Genomic DNA, 12,568 nt, shown 5'->3' with positions numbered 1-12,568 from the left:
TTTCTGAACTGTAACTATATCATCTAACTATTTTAATACGAAATTGTAAGTATATCTCCTAACTATTCTAACGGTTATTATTTGGTTGAATAATTGTTTTTGTTCGGTCAATCTATTTGAATGATTAATTGTATTAGTCTTGCCAAACGGTAAGTATATTCCTTAACAATTTTAATATGATGATTAATTAACTTTTATTGATTTCGTTTTCAAGTAATAATTGTTATACGAATGAATAATTGTTCTTTAACAATCTTAACATAAAGATCGATTAAATTTTGTTATGTTTGTTTTCAAGGAAATGTTCATGTACTTTACTAAGATCAAATCGAAGATGATCCTATTGTTAGTCGAACTGTGAGTATATATCAGATCTATATTAGTAGAAACAGTTCATTTGTGTTGAATATGTTTTATGTAAAAACATTCGTGCAATTTAATTTGTTATATGAATGATTAATTGTTTATGTCATGTTGATGTGCGAGTATATATGTTAAATGAATTAATATTAGTTGATTATGTTTTCCAATTAATAGGTGTTACTTGAAATATTTCTTATCAGTCCTAATTTGATAATCCCTTAAATTTGGGTCAAGTAAACCATTCATTTTATCATCATATGCATTTCAGTTTCCAATGAACAATTAGTAGTAAATTGACTATAACTTGCTTAATAAAAATCCAATTGCACAATCAGTAGTAAATTGACCATAACTTGCTCAATAAAAAATCCATTGATGAGAGGTTTGCATATTTAGAAACTAGACAGACAGGGCTTTAACTTGATATATTATAGGCTTAATTTGGATAACTGTAGCCCCACTGCCGAACCGTTCCTTTCATCATCACACTCATTTTGGCTTCCACTGTATAGTCAGTAATAAATTGATCATAACTTGCTCAATAAAACTCCAATTGATGAGAGGTTTGCATATTTAGAAACTAGAAAGACAAGCTTTAAATTGATATATTATACGCTTAATTTGGATAATTTTAGCCCCACTGTCAAACCATTCTTTTTACCATCACACATATTTCGGTTTCCACTGAACAGTTAGTAGTAAATTGATCATAACTTGCTCAATAAAACTCCAACTTATGAGAGATTTGAATATTTAGAAACTAGACAGATAAGGCTTTAATTTGATCTTATACGCTTAATTTGGATAACTGTAGCCCCACCATCGAACCATTCATTTTATCATCACACACATTTCGGTTTCCCCTGTTTCTCAATTCCACTGAATAATTAGTAGTAAATTGATCATAACTTACTCAATAAAAATTCAATTGATGAGCGGTTTGAATCTTTGGAAACTAGAAAGATAAAGCTTTAATTTGATATATTATATAATGAATTTGGATAACTATAGATCTACGGCCAGACCATTCATTTTATCATCACACACATAAAACCAATTCAATTTTAGTGATGACAAAGGAAAACAAATATTGATATGTAGTTTTAATTGTATTTGTTCTATCTCTTTTTGGTGATATTTTTTTATGTTACATACATATATCGAAAATAGATTGTTGCTAAATATAGCAAATTTTATTTGTATCACAAATATCGTCTGATGTTTGTTGCCGAACCATGCAGTTTTAGTAAACCATTTATAATATGTCAAACCATTATTATTATCCTTAAAGGAAAATAAATATTGATATGTAGTTTTAATTGTAATTATTCTATCTCTTTTTGTTGGTATCTTTTTATGTTACATACAGATATCATGAAAAGAGGTTGTTGCTAAATATAACTAATTTTATTTATTTAACACACATATTTCGGTTTCTATTGAGCAATTAGTGGTAAATTGACCATAACTTGCTCAATAAAAATCCAATTGATGAGAGGATTGAATCTTTATAAACTAGACAAAAGTGCTTTAGTTTGATATATTATACACTTAATTTGGATAACTGTAGTCCCACTGCCAAACTATTCCTTTAATCATTACACACATTTCAACTTCCACTGAACAATCAGTAGTAAATTGTCCACGACTTGCTCAATAAAAATCCAATTAATGAAAGGTTTGAATCTTTAGAAACTAGACATATATGGCTTTAATTTTATATATTATATACTTAATTTGGATAACTGTAGCCCCACTGTTGAACCATTCATTTTATCATCACACATATTTTAGTTTCTACTAAATAGTTAGTAGTAAATTGACTATAACTTGCTGAATAAAAATCCAATTGATGAGAGGTTTGCATATTTAGAAACTAGACAGACAATGCTTTAAATTGATATATTATATGCTTAATTTGGATGATATTAGCCCCACTGCTGAACCATTTTTTTATCATCATATATATTTTGGTTTTTACTTAACAGTCAATAGTAAATTGACCATAACTTGCTCAACAAAACTCCAATTGATGAGAGGTTTGCATATTTAGAAACTAGACAGACAAGACTTTAAATTGTTATATTATAAGCCTAATTTGGATAATTTTAGCCCCATTGTCAAACCATTCTTTTTATCATCACACATATTTCGGTTTCCATTGAACAATCAGTAGTAAATTGATCATAACTTGCTCAATAAAACTCCGATTTATGAGATGTTTGAATATTTAGAAACTAGACAGATATGGTTTTAATTTGATATTATACGCTTAATTTGAATAACTGTAGCCCCACCACCGAACCATTCAATTTATCATCACACACATTTCGGTTTCTCCTGTTTCTCGATTCCACTGAATAATTAATAGTAAATTGGTCATAACTTACTCAATAAAAATGCAATTAATGAGCGGTTTGAATCTTTGGAAACTAGAAAGATAGAGCTTTAATTTGATATATTATATAATGAATTTGGATAACTATAGATCTACAGTTAGACCATTCATTTTATCATCACACACATAAAATCAATTTAATTTTAGTGATGACAAAGGAAAACAAATATTGATATGCAGTTTCAATTGTATTTGTTCTAACTCTTTTTGTTGATTTTTTTTATGTTACATACATATATTGAAAATAGGTTGTTACTGAATATAACAAATTTTATTTGTATCACAAATATTATCTGATATTTGTTGCCGAACCATGTAGCTTTAGTAAACCATTAATTTATAATATGCCGAACCATAATTATTATCCTTAAAAGAAAACAAATATTGATATGTAGTTTTAATTGTAATTGTTCTATCTCTTTTTATTAATATCTTTTTATGTTACATACATATATCATGAAAAGAGGTTGTTGCTGAATATAACTAATTTCATTTATTTAACAAACATCAACTGATGTTTGATGCTGAACCATGAAGTTTTAGTAAACCATTCATTTTATCATCACACACATTTAGATTTCCACTGAACAATCAGTAGTAAATTAACCATAACTTGCACAATAAAACTCCAATTGATGAGATGTTTGAATCTTTAGAAACTAGATAGATAAGACTTTAATTTGATATATTATACGCTTAATGCGGATAAATGTAGCACCACTGTTGAATAATTTCTTTTATCATCACACACATTTCGGTTTCTACTTAACAGTCAATAGTAAATTGACCATAACTTTCTCAATAAAAATCCAATTGATGAGAGGTTTAATATTTAGAAACTAGAAAGATAGAGCTTTAATTTTATATATTATACGCTTAATTTGGATAACTGTAGCCCCACTTCGGAACAATTCATTTTATCATAACACATTTTGGTTTCCATTGAATATTTAGTAATAAATTGACCATAACTTGCTCAATAAAAATCCAATTGACGAGAGGTTTGTATCTTTAGAAACTAAACAGACAGAGATTTAATTTGATATATTATATGTTTAGTTAGGATAACTGTAGCCCCACTATCAAACTATTTCTTTTATTATCACACACATTTTGGTTTCCCCTGTTTCTCGATTTCCACTGAACAGATAATAGTAAATTAGCCACAATTTGCTCAATAAAAACTCAATTGATGAGCAGTTTGAATCTTTAGAAACTAGAGAGATAGGACTTTAATTTGATATATATTATATGATGAATTAGGATAACTATAGACCTGCTTCCAAACCATTCATTTTATCATCACGCATATAAAACAAACTCAATTTTAGTAATGACAAAGGAAAATAAATATTGATACGTAGTTTTAATTGTATTTGTTTTATCTTTTTTTTGTTGATTTTTGGATTGATTTTGTTGTTTGATTTGTGGGTTTTGTGGGCTTTACAATTACCGTCTTCCTTTAGGATGCTATCATCAAATACTTTTTTTTGCTATAGGTGGTGGTCAATTCTAATTGCAGCAAATAGATTTGTGTTATAGAACCTTTATCTTCATGGCTTCTTCAATGTTTCAATTAAGTTGCCTTCAGATTATACTCTTAGAGTTGTTGTTACTTTCTATATGAATTCTCTTCGCAACATTCTTAATTTTTTTTTTGATTTCTAAAATAATAATAATAAAAATAATTCATTTTCTCCTCTCAACAATCAGAATAAGTTTTTTCCTTTGGCTCTCCAAGTCTCTTGCTTTAAAGTTCACATTTGTCAACAATGTTTCTCTTTCTTGATTGATTTATAGACTTATCAATAATACTTAGTGGGTTATTCTGTAATTTTTTTTGCTTTTCTTGACAAAGTTGTAAACTTTGGTTACGGATTTCAAATGGTGACATATTTGAGAAGAACTATGATGATATAGACTTTGAATTCAATTTGTGGATATTTTATTTATTGATTTTTTAATTATCAATTCAATATAAAAAGAACTTCAATATAAAAATATATATTTAAAACACAAAAAAAAAAAAAACCAATAATAATGTAAAAAAAATATAAAAAATATATCCACACAACGTAACTTGAAAATGAATATAAGTTACAAAAATTGCGGAAGGTCAATATAAATTTTAAGTTTAAATAGTTGATCTTGATAATATTCAGGTGAACTTAAATATCATACATGATTCACTACAAAATACTGACATCGAATATCAAAGACATGTCTGCAAAAATAATATCAATTGTACAAGGTGATGATCTTGAAAATATAATTAGACCATATAATATTCAAGTGATCTTCTCAAGTTTGATGAATAATTTAATGAAATCTACCTATAATTGATATTAATAATTATACAAATACAATTATTAATTTTATTTTAACACAACTTTGTATATATATAAAATTTGTATTTACTTTAAAATTGGTATAATTTAACAATTATTATGTCTTAATCTAATTAGTTTAATTGTTTGAATAAATTTGTTTATAATTTATTTAAAAAACACTGAATAACCATATCTGTGAAATGTGCGGGCCCCATGTCAAGTTGAGTAAATAAACGAGAAGTTAAACAGATTAGGAAAATGATAATTTTGGAATAAAATAAATTTATCTAAGTTTAATTTTTTTTTAATTGATTTTGGGGCTTACAGAGAATTTAGGTAAAGCTTAAATAACACCACCCTTGTTCTTAACCTTTTGATATCAGACCTAGAACAAAAATTTACTTAATATATCGGTTGAACCCTTAGATGGAGGAGCTATTTTTTTTTTTTTTAATTATTTATTTTATTGTAACCTGTCATAAATTGGCTGAAACAAGAGAGACAGTTAGGGGTCCATGTTTAAACAATGGAGAAATCACAACCTCGGAAACATAACAAATACACGCACATTTAGCAAACCCCTTCAACTATTTTTGGAACAAATTTTCTATTAAATAGAGTTAATTAGCTCTTCAGCTTCATCGTCAATGTCTCAATAGTCTTCCTCCCAAACAAAATTAAAATCTACATCGATCCCATTATAAAAACACAAAGCAGGAACAATGATGAAGTCTCCCAAGGCTGTAATCATCATCTTAGCTTCTGCCTTTTGCTTCTTGTCCCTCCTTGACTTGGCCTATGGAGACAAACAACCTAAATTCAGTGTGGAAGGCAGAGTATACTGTGACACTTGTCGCGTTCAGTTCATAACTCGTCTCACCCAGTTCATGGAAGGTGCTTGCGTTCTCTAATCAAATCTCTTTGTTTTTGCCATTTTATATAAAAATTAAGGAACCAAAGTTGTTTTTTTAATTCGTGAAACTTTGTTATTTGTTGTGTTACAGGTGCGACGTTCGCTTAGAATGCAAAAAACGCGGCGACGAAGCTGTAGTTTCTCTTGTTGAAGGCAAGACTGATAGCTCCGGAACCTACAAGCTTCCAGTAGAAGGAGAGCATGAAGAAGAAACTATGTGACATTAAGCTTATATCATCCAGCATGCCCGACTGCTCTGAGAAGCCCAAAGAACTTCACGCTGATACCCATGCTAGAGTTAGCCTCACAGACAACAATGGCATTGTTTCTAAGACTCGCAAGGCCAATCCTCTTGGCTTTTTGAAGGAGAAACCTCTCCTGAGTGTCTAAAGTCTTACAAGACCTTGGAATGTCTACCGATGACATGATTCAATAAGAACCAGTGACGGAGCATAGAGAAGGCTAGCCCGGGCACAAAAAAAAATTAAAAAAATTTATAGGTTAATTATTATATATACTTATAAGTTTAATTTTAAAAATTAATTGTAAGATCATAAAAAATATGATTAATTATTATAATTTCATATGTTTTATGATTAATTATTATAATTGTATGCATTTTCTTAGTTATTATTTATGTCTTATATTTTTAACAATGAGTAATTTATTATCCTTTTAATTGTTGACTTATGTCTTTAAATGTAATTTAACCATAGTGCTAATGCACAATTTATTCAATTTAAGAGTATACAAAAGGTGAAAAGGATATGTTAATTTATTGAATTGTGTGATTCAAAAAGCGATACTAAACAAAATTTGATTACCGTAAGATACAATTTCCTTATTATTAATTTTTTTTTTTTTATACTTTCATCTAGTGTTAATTTCTTAATATATATATATAATAATATATATATATATATATATATAATATATATATATATATATTCTATATATATGTGTGTGTGTGTGTGTGTGGTGTGTGTGTGTTAAAAAGAATAATACTATATTATAAATTTTCTCACAAAATTGATGTGGTAAAAGATAATTGGATGATTTTAAATTAAAAAGAAAACTTTCATCCAATCATTTTTGTCATATCAGTTTGTATAAGAAATATTATAAGAGTAGTATTACTCTTTGAAATCAGGTTCATTATGTATTCTTTTAGGTATCTTCTACTATCATAATAAAATTCTCTTTTCATCATCAGAGTTTGCCATAAAAAAATCTAATTAAAAAAGTATGGCATTAGTGAAAAAAAAAAAAAAGATAATGTAACAAGATTAACATAAAAATCTTCCCTACGCCCCTAATAAGAACATCAATCGTATAAAAGTATCCCTTTGTCTGGTGAAAAAACAATTTTTTTTTTTTTTTTTTTTTGTTATTATATGAATTTTATTACTGGCATTTATGATTTGTCAAGACTAGCCCGTGAATAAGAAGTCTTTGTCAATTATTATATTTTTGTTTAAGTTATTTAGTTGTTGGAGTTAGTCAATAAGTTGATATCTTTAAAATATATCTTTGACATTGTACCAATATGTTTGTATTTAAACTCTAGTAAATAAAAAAGAGCTTGAGGTTTGACAAAATGTCAAGTTAATACATTTGGTTGTATTTATTACACATTTCCACTTTTAAAGTAGGGAGAACTACTTATACATACCCAAGGTTTACCGTAACGATAAATTGGTACCTAAAAAGTTTTGAAACGACAAATAGGTACCTTCCGTCATGTTCTGTTAATGATTTCTGTTTATTAATAGTGAAAAGACTAAAATGCCCTTAAAAGTTTGAATTTTAGTTTTTTATAAATTTAAAAATTTCTAAAAAACCCCCTAGGTTTACAAATTTAATAAATAACCCAATATATAAAATTTTTATAAAATAACAAAAACACCCCTGCCGCCCGCAGTGCCAAATTCCGGCCACCACCACTGGAATCTGGCCGAAAAGTTGCATTACGACACAGACCCGTCGGATCTGTGTCGTAACGGGTCGATCTGACTTTTTCCGGCCAGATCCGTGGCTGATCTGGCCGGAAAAGGCCAGATCTACGGCTAGATCTGGCCGTCGACGCCACAAAACTCCATCTGCGGCGTCGACGGCTAGATCTGGTCGTAGATCTGGCTGGAAAAGGCCAGATCTTGCTGCTGCTTCGACGGCCAGATCTGGCCTTTTCCGGCCAGATCTGTGGCAGATCTGGCCGGAAAAGGCAAGATCGACATGTTACGACACAGTTCCGATGGGTCTGTGTCGTAACGTAACTTTCCGTCCAGATTCCAGCAGTGGTGGCCGGAATCTGGCACTGCAGGTGGCGGGGGTGTTTTTGTTATTTTACAAAAATTTTATATATTGGGGTATTTAGTTAAATTTGTAAACCTAGGGGGTTTTTTAGAAATTTTTAAATTTATAAAAAACTAAAATTCAAACTTTCAAGGGCATTTTAGTCTTTTCACTATTAATAAACAGAAATCACTAACTGAATATGACGGAAGGTACCTATTTGTCGTTTTAAAACCTTTTGGGTATCAACTTGTCGTTATGGCAAACCTTGGGTATGCACAAGTCGTTCGGCCTTTAAAGTAATACCGTTTGATTTATTTTAACAGTTAAAAAAGATAAAATAGTCTTTTATTATAATTTGAAATTAAAACCTCAAAATAACCCCACATCTCAAATTTCTCTTCGCCTCCTCTTAGCCTCTACCTCTACCACTATTGGGGAAAATTAATTGGTTCAGGCGAAATTAATTGGTGCACTAACTGGGAAAAATCATGGAGTAGTTGATGTGCATCTGATAGGAGTAGTTGTGTAGGTGGTTGGGGAAGTGGAGAAAGCCCGAAAAAATACTCCTCAATCAATCAAGACCACAACACTTCGCACAAAACAACGACAAACTGAAAAAACTTCCGGCAATCAACTTCTAGAAACCGTACTCCAAGTCATTGAAAATTAAAATTCGCAGATGGTCAAAAGAAGCTTTAGCTGGCAAAAGGTGGAGCCAAAACGTTATGGGCTTTGTTAAGGGGTTGAAGTTGACTCTTAGGGTGGTGTCATTTTGATTTTGGCTCAATTTTGATTTTGGTCTCCAAAAATCACTAGAATCCGATGAGTAAGAAAAGTGCGAACCCTAGTGACGGCCGACAAAAGGATTTTTGATGAGGGGTTGTTTGTGAGTGTAATGGTGGTGTCGATTTTGGTTTTGGTCGTCGGAAAGCTCCAGAATTCGATGAGAGAGGTCTTGCGAACCCTAGCAACACTAATGTAAAATCAGGTGGAATTAGGTCGAGTAAGTAGGGGTTTTGGAGGTGGAAGTGCAGTGGTGCATGTGGTGGTGATAGGGAAGGCCAACAGAGTCAGGATCGAGCCAAATGTGACCAAAATCAGGTGGTGGTGGATGGGTGTGGAATGGTGGTGGGTGGTGTTAACTTTGGGGTTTCGGGAGGGAGAGAGGAGTGTGGCTGCGGCTAAGGGAGGGAGAGAGAAGCGGCAGAAGAGAAGGGGGAGATGAAGAAGAAGAAAACGGGAGGGTAGTTCGGTAATTGCATCTATTTAGAACCAACAGTGACTAACCATGTTAGTTTAAGGGTGAGAATCTTGAATAAACGAAATCAGGTATCAACTTACCATTTCATTAAACCCTCAGGTAGGAACATGTCTTTTACTCAATAAAAAACAAGCAATTTAGGGTTTTAATTTACATACTGTATGAATAGGGAGATATGATCCCTCAAAGTACTAGTTATCCACTTTATTTGAAAGAAAATGTTACGATTATACGTAACAACTAGTGAAACCCGATTGACCTTGGCGGAATCGGATTGGATGTGCGTATAGTTAATTAAAATCAACAAAGAAATTTGAATAAAAAACACACGTAGTTTTAAAGTAGTTCGACAAGTTCAAACTTAAGCCTATTTACGTCCACTGTTATCTTATTAATGTTTTGAGTACAAAAATAAGTATAATCTTTCTAGAATTGCTAACCCCTTACAATGAGTTTTGTGGGATTATTTATACAAGAATTTGATAACGGTCAATGAGTAATCTTAGGGATCACGACCCAATTATCCGAAGTTAATCCCATGATTGGCATGATCACATAAAATCTTGGCTTGGGTGATAAGTTTCTGGATCCTCTTCTTGATATTACGGGATAAATTTATCAATAATCCATGAGACAATTGTCCACTCATCTCGCTCCTACAAGCTTAGCTCGCTTCACCAAACTTCACATTCCCTAAGCTATAACTAATTCCGAGCTTGTAAAAAACTCTGGATATCTCTTTACCACTTTTGTCATGAATCGTATCAGCGAGTACATGGAAGGTACTTGCATTCACTAGTCATATCTCTTTATCACTTTTCTTAAACATCTTCATATTATAATTATGTTACCAAAGTTTTTTTTTTTTTTTTTAATTCGTGAATTTTTTTATGTGTGGTATTACAGGTGCAACGGTTCGCTTAGCATGCATCAGCGCATACGCAATGAAATAGTTTCTGTTGTTGAGGGTCAGACAGATAACTTCTAGTACATGGAGAGCATGGAGAACAACTGTGTAATATTGAACCTAAATCATCAAGCATGCCCGATTGTACTGAGATTCCCGAAGACCTTTACTTTCAAGGTTGGGCAAGAGTTTACCTCATGGACGATAGGGATGGGAAAAAAAACCCAGAAATCGAACTGGACCGAGAAACCGGACCGAAAATTCGGTTTTATTTCGGTTTCGGTTCGGATATTAAAAAAAATCGAAAATCCTGTTTGGTTTCGGTTTTTGAAAAAAAGAAAACAGGTTACCCGGAACCGGTTTTCTGAACCAAAATTTAAAAACAAATTATTTTACGTTTTTATTTTGCATTTGCATTTTGCAATATCCCTAACACTCTCAGTCTCTCACGCTCACGGTCTCACACTCTCACTCACTTTCACTTCAGTNTTCTCTCTCAGCACCTGCAATAAGACTTATCCCTTCTTCTGTCTGTTGGCGATTGAAATAAATTGTTCCAACACTATCTCCGCAAGCACTTCAGCCATATTGAATGGTGATACGTAATTGATGAAAACAGAGATTGAGAAATTTTCTTTTAATTTGGGCATGTTAATGGCTGAGATCACAGCCGTTTGTTCTTTACAGTTTTGCAATTAAGTGGGGTGAAATCATCGAGTGAATCCGTGTTGATATAAGCTTTACAAATTGCATGAAATTCTGGTTTGGAATTCCAAGTCAAATACAAGCAAAGAAAATAAAGAAAATGGATAAAAGTGAAAGAGGCACAATCGGTTCACCCATTTAGGCTACGTCCATGCTAATAATATGACAGAGATTTTTCATTATAAATCAAAGCAGTAGAATGATTCAATCTCTCTAGCATTAGTTGAGGTGATGATGCATTAATGGAGTAGAAATGGTTAGATCAGAGCCTTTTGTTCTTTACAATTTTGAAATTCAAGTGGGGTGGTATCATGGGCTAATTCCGTAATTTACCTAAGCTGATTAAAACGTGAGAAATGGTCAATTGCTCCAAATTGCACCAAACTTAGAGAAAATCGCATGGTGCCACGTTGTCTGCCATCGTCTACAAAATTATTTCCATTATATTATATACATCTCAAACTTTATAGCAACCCAAATTTGGGAGCCGTGTTTGCGAGTTTCCAAGATTTCTAATCGAATGACTACAAATCTGTTGACTCGAAAGTATTTATTTTTTAAACTTTCTTTTGAATTGATTACCCAAATGTCTGATACTCATTTGAAATTTAGTTATTATGATCACTAACCTATGGTCTAAAAAAAAAAAAAAAAATGAAATAATTATTTAATCGGCCACTAGATCAAGCGGCTTCATAAACAGTCAAACTATTATATAATCAACGAAAATAAAGAAAATGGATAAAAATAAAAGAAGCACGACGATTAGTGTGGTTCACCTATTTTGGCTATTACGTCCATGTAACGACGTGAAATAGATTTTTCACTATTAAACAAAACAGTAGAATGATCCAATCTTTCTCACAAAGTTATTAGAAAATCAATACTTATGGGGTTTTGCAGTCAGATGTGTAAAGGTAATAGATAAAGTTAAATCACATGAGATGTTTGTTAAACTTTTAACTTGATAATGAATGAACATTGAACTACGTCCATGTGAAGTTGGATGAACTTTGAAAATGAATGCCAAACTTCACAGCTCAAATCACCTGAGTCAGAACCATTAGTAACTATTATCTTCTTAAAACTTTGAACTTGACAATGAATGAAATTCTTGAAACAGAGCAATTCCTTCATGCCAATCAATATCTACAATACAATCTGGCTGGCTAGTTATTCAGAACCGATTTTTACAGTTCATTCTCTCACAAAGGTATTAGAAAATAGGTATTCATGGGGTTGTGACGTCTGTAAACCTGATGAACTTGAATCATAAAACATGTTTTTTTAACTGATTCCCATCAAAAAAGAAACTTCAAAGTCATCAAACAACTTTTGGATAATCTGACTTGTTTCTGCTGTAGCTACAACTCTGGGAGCGACTCCCACTCTGGAA

The 12,568-nt window shown here is 31.4% G+C and overlaps 1 pseudogene; it reads left to right on the top strand.

The window, feature by feature from the left end:
- The first annotated feature begins 5,813 nt into the window (after window positions 1-5,813).
- LOC116140412 lies at window positions 5,814-6,440 on the top strand (annotated as a pseudogene).
- Window positions 6,441-12,568: the final 6,128 nt, after the last annotated feature.

Source organism: Pistacia vera, unplaced genomic scaffold, assembly GCF_008641045.1.
Source record: "Pistacia vera cultivar Batoury unplaced genomic scaffold, PisVer_v2 Contig372, whole genome shotgun sequence".
NCBI classification, from domain to species: domain Eukaryota; kingdom Viridiplantae; phylum Streptophyta; class Magnoliopsida; order Sapindales; family Anacardiaceae; genus Pistacia; species Pistacia vera.
This window is presented reverse-complemented; position numbering and strand designations above follow the sequence as displayed.